The sequence below is a fragment of the Hippopotamus amphibius genome, chromosome 1 (assembly GCF_030028045.1).
Source record: "Hippopotamus amphibius kiboko isolate mHipAmp2 chromosome 1, mHipAmp2.hap2, whole genome shotgun sequence".
Classification (NCBI taxonomy): Eukaryota; Metazoa; Chordata; class Mammalia; order Artiodactyla; family Hippopotamidae; genus Hippopotamus; species Hippopotamus amphibius.
Genome location: NC_080186.1, coordinates 197250931 through 197264288, shown reverse-complemented (window position 1 = coordinate 197264288; position 13358 = coordinate 197250931).

Below are 13358 nucleotides of genomic sequence, written 5' to 3'. Positions count from 1 at the left end.
GCAATCCAAACTTCTAAAAGCTTCCCATTTCCCTTAACATACAAATCAGTCTTTACTAATGTCTTCAAGTCCTACCAACGTCTTTTTTTTTTTTTTTTTTTTTCTTTTTTGGCTGTGTTGGGTCCTCGTTGCTGTGCACAGCCTTTCTCTAGTTGTGGAGAGCAGGGGCTACTCTTTGTTGCGGTGCACAGTCTTCTCATTGCGGTGTCTTCTCCTGAAGCGGAGCATCGGCTCTTCAGTAGTTGTGACGCCCGGGCTTAGTTGCTCCGCAGCACGTGGGATATTCCTGGACCAGGGCTCAAACCTGTGTCGCTGGCATTGGCAGGCGGATTCTTTTCTTTTTTCTTTTCTTTTCTTTTTTCTTTTCTTTTCTTTTCTTCAATGAAGACAAAGAAATAGGCAGGCGGATTCTTAATCAGTGCGCCACCAGGAGAGTCCCCCAATGTTTTTTTAGTTAGGTCTTTCTTGACCATCCTGTTAAAGATTTTACACTGCTTTCTGTGTTCCTTCATATCCCCCAGGCTTTCTGTCTCCTGACCCTGATTTATTTTTAGGCCTTATCACTAGTTAAAAACTTCAGTCATTAATTACTTGTTAATTTTATTATTATCTGTCTCCCTCTGCTATAATATAAACTCTCTAAGGGTTGTTTTGCTTACTACCATATCTTTAGTGTCTAGAATAGTGCCAGGCGTATTTAGCATTCAAAACATATTTTCTAAATGAAGAAATAAAGCTTTCTATTCAGTTAGGGTAAAGTAGGTCCTGTCTCATATTCATGAAGAGGGATATGTAATTATTTAAAAAGTGTATGTCCTTGGGTATTAAAAAACAAAGGGCAACTTAAAAATATGAGCCATTAAGAGTGCAGATTAGGTTTTATAATTAATATCATTGTCTAACTTTATTTTTATATCCTTCTGGGATTTTTAAGTAGAGAGAGTTTTGTTGTAATTTTTGAGGCATAATTTGTCACATAAAATTGCTCTAATAAGAAGAGTTATAGAATTTGATTTAAAGCTTTAATCAGTCATTCTGCTAAAGTATTAAATATATCCCTTTTCCTGGCAATATAAATCAAAAGAGAAGGAAGATGTTTTCTAATGGGATGTGGGTGAGTTGTGACAGGAATTTACTTGGACTTTTTTTTTTCTGTTTATATTTAGTTAAACATAGCAGAATTGAAATTTTCCCTTAAGCATAAAAATTTTCCCTTAGTCACTTGTTATTGTGATTGAAAAGCTATCCTTTTATGTCTGACATAAGAAATTTAATCTATGAAGAAATCAAACTTATAAATATTAAGTGAGAAAGTTATTTGATAGCATTAATGTAAAAATTCTTAATTTTGAATACAGAACTTGATATTGCTCCTTCTTATCTCTTGGTTTCTGAAATGTGTTAGGACATTAAAAAGAGATGAATGGTTAACTACTTTTTTAACTGTACAGTTTTCCTAGTAAAATTAGAGTCTGTTGAAAGTCACCTGCAGATTAGCACATACATTTTATAAAAACTTACAATCAAATAATGTGATTTGGTGTAGAAAGAAGGAAAGGAACTCTGAGTGCTGCATCCTTGATAAACTTTGATGAACTCTGATAATAGTGTGACTTTGTGCTAGAAATCATGTTTCAGTTTATATTCTATAACTTTATTTTCACTAATTCTTACAGAATATAAGAATATAAAAATTCTTCAGTATGATACATTTTTGTAATATTATTGAGATATTTTATTACATGAAATAATATTACTGTTAAATAACAAAAGTTAAGTGCAAAATGAAAAAGTCCAAAAAATCCTATTTAGCTATTTAAGGCTCTTTTGAAAATTTGTTCCAAGAAGGCTGTCTTATCCCCCACCTATTGTTACACTCTTACTACCTCTATGTTGTTTCCTAGGTACTACAAAGTATTCTCTAGTAATATGATGCCATTTCTTTTCCCCTGGGAATGAAACAATACAATCTCATGAAACAGCTACATAAATGCATCAGTTAGAAACTTAAAAAACTCAATAGTAGCCACCTTATTCCAGGTGCTTGGGACCCAGAGATGACCCGGGATTATTTGCTTCACACATGAAATGTCAGTTAAGATTTGGAAATCATTTAAAAAATGATACAAACGTATCTTAAACATTTTATCTTGACAAAACATATACATGTTTATTCATTCATGAATGTTCTCGGAGTAGGAGTCTGCTAATGTCTTTTTTCTGGTGTGAAAAAATACTCAAAAATGGCCATATGGAACACATAAATTGCATCATTTCTGATTTTCAGTTTCTGTTTCTTTGAAGTGAAATAGGACTTAATGACACATAAATCAATTTGAGTGCAGTCTCTTTTGACTTTTAAGACTTTCCCACCAATTTTTACAGTTGCCTTGAACTCTAACTTGACAGCAACATTTGAAAAACAACTCACCTCTATTTTTAAAAAAATATTTATTTATTTGGCTGTGCTGGGTCTTAGTTGCAGCGCGTGGGATCTTCGTTGCCATATATGGCATCTTCGGTGGCCACATGTGAGATCTTTAGTTGAAACATGTGAACTCTTAGTTGCAGCACGTGGGATGTAGTTCCCTGACCAGGGGTCGAACTTGGGCCCCCTGCATTGGGAGCACGCAGTCTTAGCCACTAGACCACCAGGGAAGTCCTAACAACTCACCTCTATTGAGTCTTTACAGGCATTAAACTTAGTTTTTATAGATATAACTGTCTTTTTACATTCATATTTCTTTGGTTTTAAGTTTTACTGTTATAATTTGGCATTAATTTACACTATAATAAAGTGAAAAAATATTGAATTAAATTTAAGAATAATTTATTAAAATAGTAATCATTTATAATTTAATAAAAATAAATATTTTGTTAAGAAATTATACTGATAAGCACATCTGGCTTAAATAGATTGGGGAATGCATATATAACTCTTAAAAAGCTTACAATTCATCTGGGAGAACAGAAGGCACTGGAAAGGCACCTAAGTGCAAGGTTCATCAAACCATGGGCATTAGCCAACAGGAGTGAGAAGTTAAATAAATGTTAGTTAAGAGAGCTATTCTGTGATTTTTCTGGAATACTACTGAGGTTTTATATACCACCTCCATTCCCATACTTATGAATATCTGAAACCTGGGGCAAATAATCTTCCCAGAGTTATATTAGTACATTTAATTAGTAATAAAATAATTATTCTGGTTCTTGGTAGATGGAAGTCAACATTTTGATTTCCAATTTTATATTTTGCTTAGGCAACTTTGCTTTCTTTTTGCTCTGTGTCTACACCCTCACACACTTTCCTAATGCTCATCTGTCATCGTGGACCACTTTCTCATAAGCCCACATACTAATCTGGATTCCTGGTGGCTTGTAGATGGTAAGAAGAGGTTAGGAAGAACTATCCCAAGCAAAGGTATATTGCAAGCGGAGAAAAACAATTTTTCCCCAAAGATCAAGCACATGAAACTCAAATAATCACTTTGATCTCTTTCCCATGTGATTTTTTTTTTTTTTTAAAGGCAAGGTTTAGGAATGGAAGAGAAGAAAGCAAAGAAGAAATCACCTTTCCAGTTAGGAGGATCCCTGGGACCTGCTACTTACCCGTAAAGGAAGCAAGTTTCTTAGAGAAAAGCTGAGTGGGGAAAAACTAGATGTAGTATCACATGTATTCACAGGACTTTAAATAGTGCTTCTCAAAGGAAAGGATCAGAAGTGTGCTTTTGGGCCTGGTAGGGGGATGGGAGCTGGACAGCTAGGGCTCCGTGCCAGTTGCCTTAGGTTGAGACATAAACTGAAAAAGGTTATGAAAGTACTGCTTTAACCTTTTCATGGTCACATTAAAAACTCCAGCCCCCAGCATTTTTACCTACTTTTGTTTTTTTATCACTTGTCCTCTTTGGGAGATGAAGTAAAGCAAGAAACACCTTGAGTTCCTTCAAGTATTTAGCCAATAATAGCCTATCTTTTGTCCTCCCGTGGACCCACATGGACTTAACACTCAAGCCTTGGGATGTTGTTGTTCCATTCAAGAGAGGTTGCAGAATACTGGAAATGCCTTAACTGTGCATAACCCTCACCTCAGCTCCCTTGCATCATCCAGAGATGGGACATTCAGACTCCTTAAGGTCTGGAGTTTCCCCAAAAAACTCTGAAATAGGAAGGGACTATACTTTGAGATGACACATGGCAACTCTGGAAACTATGCATGTGGCTGACTGGGAGTTTAGGGTAATCTGACTTAAAGATGTTTTTCATATTTGGCTAGCACTTGATATATGAATACTGGATTTGAATGTCCTTAGGCTGGACATGCTTACTCTGATTTGCAAAAGGCAACTCCCTCTTCCTGGTTCCATCATTCTCTACTTTCTTTCCTTCTCTCCTCATTCTCCAGTATACCTTGTACATATATTTGTCCAACTTCCCTGTCCTCTAGAAGCATTTGGGCTTGCTGCTTCCTATTGCTGTTTGCAATAGGCAAAGCAGTCTCCTTCTATTCCTTTCTTTATTTTACAGTCTATTCAGCTGTATATTGTCCCACAAATTTCACCACACTATAAAATAATAATACCTAAATTTCATATAGCTCTTATGTGCCAAGTACAAGTCTCTGTTTTCTGCATATCTCATTTCACTTAATCTTCACAACAAATTATTTTTTCTATTTTAAAGAAAAGGAAAGGATTAAGGTGGAGACAGTATTGGAACTAGGTCGGTCTAGCTCCAAAATTTGTCTCAACCACTGTGATATACAGTGAGCACTTGATGACTGAAGCATGTAATGTGAAACGTTTTCTATACACATTGTGTACATTTTGATAATGCAAATCTCTTCCCAGTATCAAGCCAGTCCCTTGTTCCTACAGGGAACTCAAAGCTCCAATATTGGATCCAGCGTCTCAAGCCCTCTCACATGCCTCCCTGCTGCTTGCCTGCACCCATGCACATTTTCTTTTTAAACTATGTTTTCCCACATAAAGGCTCTAATTCAGTGGCCTCATTGAGCCTGAGGTTTCTCCTCTGCAGCTATACCCTGGGACATCTTTCACTAAATCTGAGGTAAAATTTTTAGCATTTCCAAAGTTTAGTGAATCCAATCCCAAAGCCCTCATCAGGTATACTTAGCCCAATTCCAGAGGGCCAACAAGAACATGAGATTATCACGGTAGCTGGTCTCACTGAAAAAAACTTAGAAAAACAGAAGAATATTCTAGAATTGAACATGATCAAGGAAGCACTGCACACCCTAAGCCATTATTTCTCAAAATATGGTCAGAGGATTCCCTGAATCAGAATCTCCTAGGAAATGGGTTGAAAATACAAATTCATTGTTTGCATAGAATCTTGCTGGGTGAGTGGGGGCAAGAATGGCATTTTCTTATATTACCTAGTTGAGTTTTAAATATACTAAATTTTAGAACCATTGTTTAAATACTAGTTTCTTTATATTTAGCACATACACACAAAAAGAGCAATGGCCCTAGAATCAATGTATGTCATGGTCTAGATCAGCACTGTCCAATGGAAAAATAATGCAAGCCATATGTATAATTTTGAATTTTCTAGTACTTGCTTTAAAAAAAAAAGTGTAAAGAAGCAGATAAAATTAATTTTAATGATATATTTATTTAAACCAATATATCCAAAAATATATTTTTAATATGTAGTTAATATAAAAATTAATGAGATATTTTACACTCTTTTTTTGTACTAAGTTTTTGAAATTCAGTAGTGCAACAGTCCTTCAAGTTTGAGATTCTCAAGTGATCTTATCTCCCAAACCTTAGCTATATACTCACTTAAGTCAACTTAACTCCACCAGATGTTGATGATGAGAATTCCAAGTTGTGGATCACGTTATTGGGTTGGCCTTTGGCCTTCAACCCCAATCTAGTCTGTTCATGATTCAGCCAGGACCCTGTGGGCCTCCAAGGATTTCTCTTGCCTGGATCAGAGGCAGACTGAGAGACCATTCTTTAGGAACTATGCCCTAAACTTATACCTCAAAAACCTCACTAATTGAATGAAGTGAAGGGCAAGAAAACATGAATATAAGGAAAAATGAATCACAGAAGCAAAAGGCTTTTCTTTCAGAGGCCTAAATTTGAGCTGGTATAAGCCACTTCTCCTAAGTTTTCTTAGGGCTGCATTCATGTTGTTGGAGTTCGTTTGGGTCATGAGAGCTATTTTCCAATCACTATGCCCATTTTTAAAAAAATTTTATTTTAATTTTATTTTGGAGTATAGTTGGAGTATAGCACAATGTTGTGCTAGTTTCTGATACACAGCAAAGCGATTCACTTTTACATATACATGTATCCATCTTTTTCAGATTCTTTTTCATACAGGTTATTGCAGAATATGTAGTAGAGTTCCCTATGCTATAATCGTAGGTCCCTGTTGATTATCTATCTTACATATAGTAGTGTGTATATGTTAATCCCAACCTCATAATTTATCCCTCCTCCCTACCTTTCGCCTTTGGTAACCGTAAGTTTGTTTTTTATGTCTGTGAGTCTATTTCTCTTTTGTAAATAAGTTCATCTGTATCATATTTTTTAGATTCTACATATAAGTGATATCATATGATATTTGTCTTTGTCTGACTTGCTTCACTTAGTATGATAGTCTCTAGATCCATCCATTTTTCTGTAGATGACATTATTTCATTCTTTTTTTATGGCTGAGTAACATTCCATTGTATATATGTTCCACATCTTCTTTATCCATTCATCTGTCATTGGGCTTTTAGGTTGCTTACATGTCTTGGCTATTTTAAATAGTGCTGCAATGAACATTTGGATGCATGCATCTTTTCAAAGGTTTTCATCAGATATATGCCCAGGAGTGGAATTGCTGGATCATAGTTCCATTTTTAGTTTTTTAAGGAACATCCATACTGTTCTCCATAGCGGTTGTACCAATTTACACTCTCACCAGCAAGGTAGGAGGGTTCCCTTTTCTCCACACCCTCTCCAGCATTTATTGTGTGTAGACTTTTTGATGATTGCCATTCTGAGTGGTGTGAGGTGATACCTTATTGTAGTTTTGATTTGCATTTCTCTAATAATTAGAGATGAGCATCTTTTCATGTACTTTTTGGCCATCTGTATGTCTTCTTTGGAGAAATGTCTATTTAGATCTTCTGCCCATTTTTGATTGGGTTGTCTTTTTGATATTTAATTGCATGAGCTGTTTGTATATTTTGGAGATTAATCCCTTGGCTGTTGATTTGTTTGCAATTATTTTCTCCCATTCTGAAGGTTGTATTTTCATTCCTGTTTATGGTTTTGTCTTTGCTGTGCAGAAGCTTTTAAGTTTAATTGGGTTCCATTTGTTTATTTTTATTTTTACTTTCATTACTCTAGCAGATGGATCCAAAAAGATATTGCTGTGACTATGTCAAAGAGTGTTCTTCCTATGTTTTCCTCTAGGAGTTTTATAGTGTCCAGCTTTACATTTAGGTCTTTAATCCATTTTGAGTTTACTTTTGTGTATGATGTTAGAGAATGTTCTAATTTCATTTTCTTACATGTAGCTGTCCAGTTTTCCCAGCACGTTATTGAAGAGGCTGTCTTTTCTCCATTGTATATTCTTGCCTCCTTTGTCATAGATTAATTGACCATAGGTACATGGGTTTATCTTTGGGCTTTCTATCCTGTTCCATTGATCGATATTTCTGTTTTTTCTGCCAGTACCATACTGTTTTGATTATTGTAGCTTTGTAGTATAGTCTGAGGTCAAGGCGCCTGATTCCTCCAGTTCCATTTTTCTTTCTCAGGATTGCTTTGACTATTCATGGTCTTTTGTATTCCCATACAAATTTAAAAATATTTTTATTCTATTTCTGTGGAAAATACCATTGGTAATTTGATAGGGATTGCATTGAATCTGTAGATTGCCTTGGGTGGTATAGTCATTTTTTTTTTTTTACATTCATTTCTGCATTCTCTTCTCATTTATTCATCAAAAATGTATGGAGCACCATCTTATACCAGGAATTCTTCTTTCTCATAGGTATAGACTCTTTTTTTTTTTTTTTTTAATTTTTTTTTGGGGGTACACCAGGTTCAATCATCTGTTTTTATACACATATCCCCGTATTCCCTCCCTTCCTTGACTGCCCCCCCCTCGAGTCCCCGCCACCCTCCCTGCCCCAGTCCTCTAAGGCATCTTCCATCCTCGAGTTGGACTCCCTTTGTTATACAACAACTTCCCACTGACTATCTATTTTACAGTTGGTAGTATATATATGTCTGTGCTACTCTCTCGCTTCGTCTCAGTTTCCCTTTCACCCCCCGCCCCCTCCCATACCTCGAGTTCTCCAGTCCATTCTCTGTATCTGTGTCCTTGTTCTTGTCACTGAGTTCATCAGTACCCTTTTTAGATTCTGTATATGTGAGTTAGCATACAATATTTGTCCTTCTCTTTCTGACTTACTTCACTCTGTATGACAAATTGTAGTTCTATCCACCTCATTACATATAGCTCCATCTCATCCCTTTTTATAGCTGAGTAATATTCCATTGTATATATATGCCACATCTTCTGTATCCATTCATTTATTGATGGGCATTTCGGTTGCTTCCATATCCTGGCTATTGTAAATAGTGCTGCAATAAACATGATGGTACAAGTTTCTTTTGGGATTATGGTTTTCTTTGTGTATATGCCCAGGAGTGGGATTACTGGATCATATGGAAGTTCTATTTGTAGTTTTTTAAGGAACCTCCAAATTGTTTTCCATAGTGGCTGGACCAACTTACATTCCCACCAACAGTGCAGGAGAGTTCCCTTTTCTCCACACCCTCTCCAACATTTGTTGTTTCCAGATTCTGTGATGATGGCCATTCTGATCGGTGTGAGGTGATACCTCATTGTGGCTTTGACTTGCATTTCTCTGATGATGAGTGATGTTGAGCATCTTTTCATGTGTTTGTTGGCCATCTGTATGTCTTCTTTGGAGAAATGTCTATTTAGGTCTTCCGCCCATTTGTGGATTGGGTTATTTGCTTTTTTGGTATGAAGCTTCATGAGCTGCTTGTATATTTTGGAGGTTAATCCTTTGTCTGTTGTTTCATAGGCAATTATTTTTTCCCATTCTGAGGGTTGCCTTTTAGTCTTGTTTATGGTTTCTTTTGCTGTGCAAAAGCTTTGAAGTTTCATGAGGTCCCATTTGTTTATTCTTGATTTTATTTCCATGACTCTCGGAGGTGGGTCAAAAAGGATCTTGCTTTGATGGATGTCATAGAGTGTTCTGCCTATGTTTTCCTCTAGGAGTTTTATCATGTCTGGCCTTACATGTAGGTCTTTAATCCATTTGGAGTTTCTTTTTGTGTATGGTGTTAGGAAGTGTTCTAATTTCATTCTTTTACATGTAGCTGTCCAATTTTCCCAGCACCACTTATTGAAGAGGCTGTCTTTTTTCCATTGTATACTCGTGCCTCCTTTGTCAAAGATAAGGTGCCCATATGTGTTTGGGCTTACTTCTGAGTTCTCTATTCTATTCCATTGATCTTCCTTTCTATTTTTGTGCCAGTACCATACTGTCTTGATCACTATGGCCTTGTAGTATAGTTTGAAGTCAGGAAGCCTGATTCCACCAACTCCATTTTTCCTTCTCAAGATTGCTTTGGCTATTTGGGGTCTTTTGCGTTTCCATCCAAATCGTAAGATTTCTTGCTCTAGTTCTGTGAAAAATGCCATTGGTAATTTGATCGGGATTGCATTGAATCTGTAAATTGCTTTGGGTAGTGTAGTCATTTTCACGATGTTGATTCTTCCAATCCAGGAACATGGTATGTCCCTCCATCTGTTTGTGTCATCTTTGATTTCTTTGATCAATGTCTTAAAGTTTTCTGCATACAGATCTTTTGCCTCCTTAGGCAGGTTTATTCCTAGGTATTTTATTGTTTTTGTTGCAATGGTGAATGGGAGAGTTTCCTTAATTTCTCTTTCTGCTCTTCCGTTGTTAGTGCATAGGAATGCAAGAGATTTCTGTGCATTAATTTTGTATCCAGCTACTTTACTAAACTCTTCAATTAGTGCTAGCAGTTTTCTGGTAGAGTCTTTAGGGTTGTCTATGTATAATATCATGTCATCTGCAAAGAGTGACAGTTTTACTTCTTTTCCAATTTGTATTCCTTTTATCTCTTTTTCTTCTCTGATTGCTGTGGCTAAAACTTCCAAAGCTATGTTGAATAATAATGGTGAGAGTGGACACCCTTGTCTTGTTCCTGTTCTTAGAGGGAATTCTTTCAGTTTTTCCCCATTTAGAACAATGTTGGCTTTTGGTTTCTCATATATGGCTTTTATTATGTTGAGGTAATTTTCTTCTATGCCCATTTTCTGGAGAGCTTTTATCATAAGTGGATGTTGAACTTTGTCAAAAGCTTTTTCTGCATCTATTGAAATGATCATATGGTTTTTATCCTTCAAGTTGTTGATATGATGTATCACGTTGATTGATTTGCGTATATTGAAGAATCCTTGCATCCCAGGGATAAACCCCACTTGATCATGGTGTATGAATTTTTTAATGTGCTGTTGGATTGTGTTAGCTAGTATTTTGTTGAGGATTTTTGCATCTATATTCATCAGTGATATTGGTCTGTAATTTTCTTGTTTTGTGACATCTTTGCCTGGTTTTGGTATCAGGGTGATGGTGGCCTTGTAGAATGAGTTTGGGAGTGTTCCACCTTCTGCAATATTTTGGAAGAGTTTGAGAAGGATAGGTGTTAGCTCTTCTCTAAATGTTTGATAGAATTCACCCATGAATCCATCTGGTCCTGGGCTTTTGTTCGCTGAGAGATTTTTAATCACTGCCTCAATTTCTGTACTTGTGATTGGTCTGTTCATAGTTTCTATTTCTTCCTGGTTCAGTCTTGGAAGACTGTATTTTTCTAAGAATGTATCCATTTCTTCCAGGTTATCCAATTTATTGGCATATAGTTGCTTGTAGTAGTCTCTCATGATCTTTTGTATTTCTGAGGTGTCCGTTGTTACTTCTCCTTTTTCATTTCTAATTCTGTTGATTTGCATCTTCTCCCTTTTTTTCTTGATGAGGCTGGCTAATGGTTTATCAATTTTGTTAATCTTCTCAAAGAACCAGCTTTTAGTTTTATTAATTTTTACTATTGCTTCCTTCCTTTCTTTTTCCTTTATTTCTGCTCTGATCTTTATGATTTCTTTCCTTCTGCTCACTTTGGGGTTTCTTTGTTCTTCTTTTTCTAATTGTTTTAGATGTAAGGTTAGGTTGTTTATTTGATAATTTTCTTGTTTCTTAAGGTAGGGCTGTATTGCTATAAACTTCCCCCTTAGAACTGCTTTTGCTGCATCCCATAGGTTTTGGGTTGTTGTGTTTTCATTGTCATTTGTTTCTAGATATTTTTTGATTTCCTCTTTGATTTCTTTAGTGATTTCTTGGTTGTTTAAGAGTGAATTGGTTAACCTCCATGTGTTTGTATTTTTTGCAGTTTTTTTCCTGTCATTGATATCTAGTCTCATGGCGTTGTGGTCTGAGAAGATGCTTGATATGATTTCAATGTTCTTGAATTTGCCGAGGTTTGATTTGTGACCCAAGATGTGATGTATCCTGGAAAATATTCCGTGTGCACTTGAGAAGAAGGTGTATTCTGTCGTTTTTGGATGGAATATCCTATAAATATCAATGAAGTCGAGATGGTCTAATGTGTCATTTAAAGCTTGTGTGTCTTTATTTATTTTCTGTTTGGATGATCTGTCCATTGATGTAAGTGGGGTGTTCAAGTCTCCCACTACTATTGTGTTACTGTCAATGTCCCCTTTTATAGCTGTTAGCATTTGCCTTATGTATTGAGGTGCTCCTATGTTGGGGGCATAGATATTTACCATTGTGATATGCTCTTCTTGAATGGATCCCTTGATCATTATGTAGTGTCCTTCCTTGTCTCTTGTAATAGTCTTTACTTTCAAGTCTAATGTGTCTGATATGAGTATTGTTCCTCCAGCTTTCTTTTGACTTCCATTTGCATGGAATATCTTTTTCCATCCCTTTCCTTTCAGTCTATATGTATCCCTTGGTCTGAAGTGGGTTTCTTGTAGGCAGCATATAGAAGGGTCTTGTTTTTGTATCCATTCAGCCAGTCTTTTGGTTGGAGCATTCAATCTATTTACATTTAAGGTGATTATTGACATGTGTGTTCCAATTACCATTTTCTGAATTGTTTTGGGTTTGTATTTGTAGGTGTTTTCCTTTTCTTGTGTGTTCTACTTAGAGAAGTTCCTTTAGCACCTGTTGTAAGGCTGGTTTGGTGGTGCTGAATTCTCTTACCTTTTGCTTGTCTGGAAAGCTTTTGATTTCTCCCTCAAATCTGAATGAGATTCTTGCTGGGTAGAGTATTCTTGGCTGTAGGTTTCTCTCTTTCAGGACTTTCAGTATATCCTGCCATTCCCTTCTGGCCTGCAGAGTTTCTGTAGAAAGGTCAGCTGTTATCCTGATGGGTTTTCCTTTATATGTTATTTGTTGCTTTTCTCTTGCTGCTTTTAATATGTTTTCTTTGTGTTTAATTGTCATTAGTTTGATTAATATGTGTCTTGGTGTATTTCTCCTTAGGTTTATTCTGTATGGGACTCTCTGTGCTTCTTGGACTTGGTTAATTATTTCCTTTCCCATGTTGGGGAAGTTTTCCACTAGAACCTCTTCCAATATTTTCTCAGACCCTTTCTTGTTTTCTTCTTCTTCTGGGATGCCTATAATTCGAATGTTGGTATGCTGAATGTTATCACTGAGGTCTCTGAGACTGTCTTCTATTCCTTTTACTCTTTTTTCTTTTTCCTGCTCTGTGGCAGTTATTTCCCCCTTCTATCTTCCAACTCACTTATTCCTTCTTCTGCCTCACTCATTCTGCTGATTATAGCATCTAGAGTGTTTTTAATTTCAGTTATTTTGTTATCCATTGCTGTTTGTTTTTCTGAGTTCTTATGAACTGTTTCTTGTACTTTCTCTATTTTGTTATTGAGATTTTGTATCATTTTACTATCATTACTCTGAATTCTTTTTCAGGCATTTTTCCTATTTCCTCCTCATTTGTTTGGTCTTGTGGGTTTTTTTCCTGCTCCTTTGCCTGCATGGTGTTTCTTTGTTTCCTCATGGTTGTACAAACCTTTGGGGTTGCTTGTCCTGGTGATAGAGGTGTTTATAGAAGACTGTCCAAGCCTCAGACTAATGTCCAAGTAATGGATTAAACAAATACTAAGTCTAGGAAACACATACATGTATAAGACACACAATTACTGAATCCATTAGGACATAAGGCTCTGGAAAGACCTGACAGAACCCCAGTGTGCTATCAGATATTCAAAGAGAAACC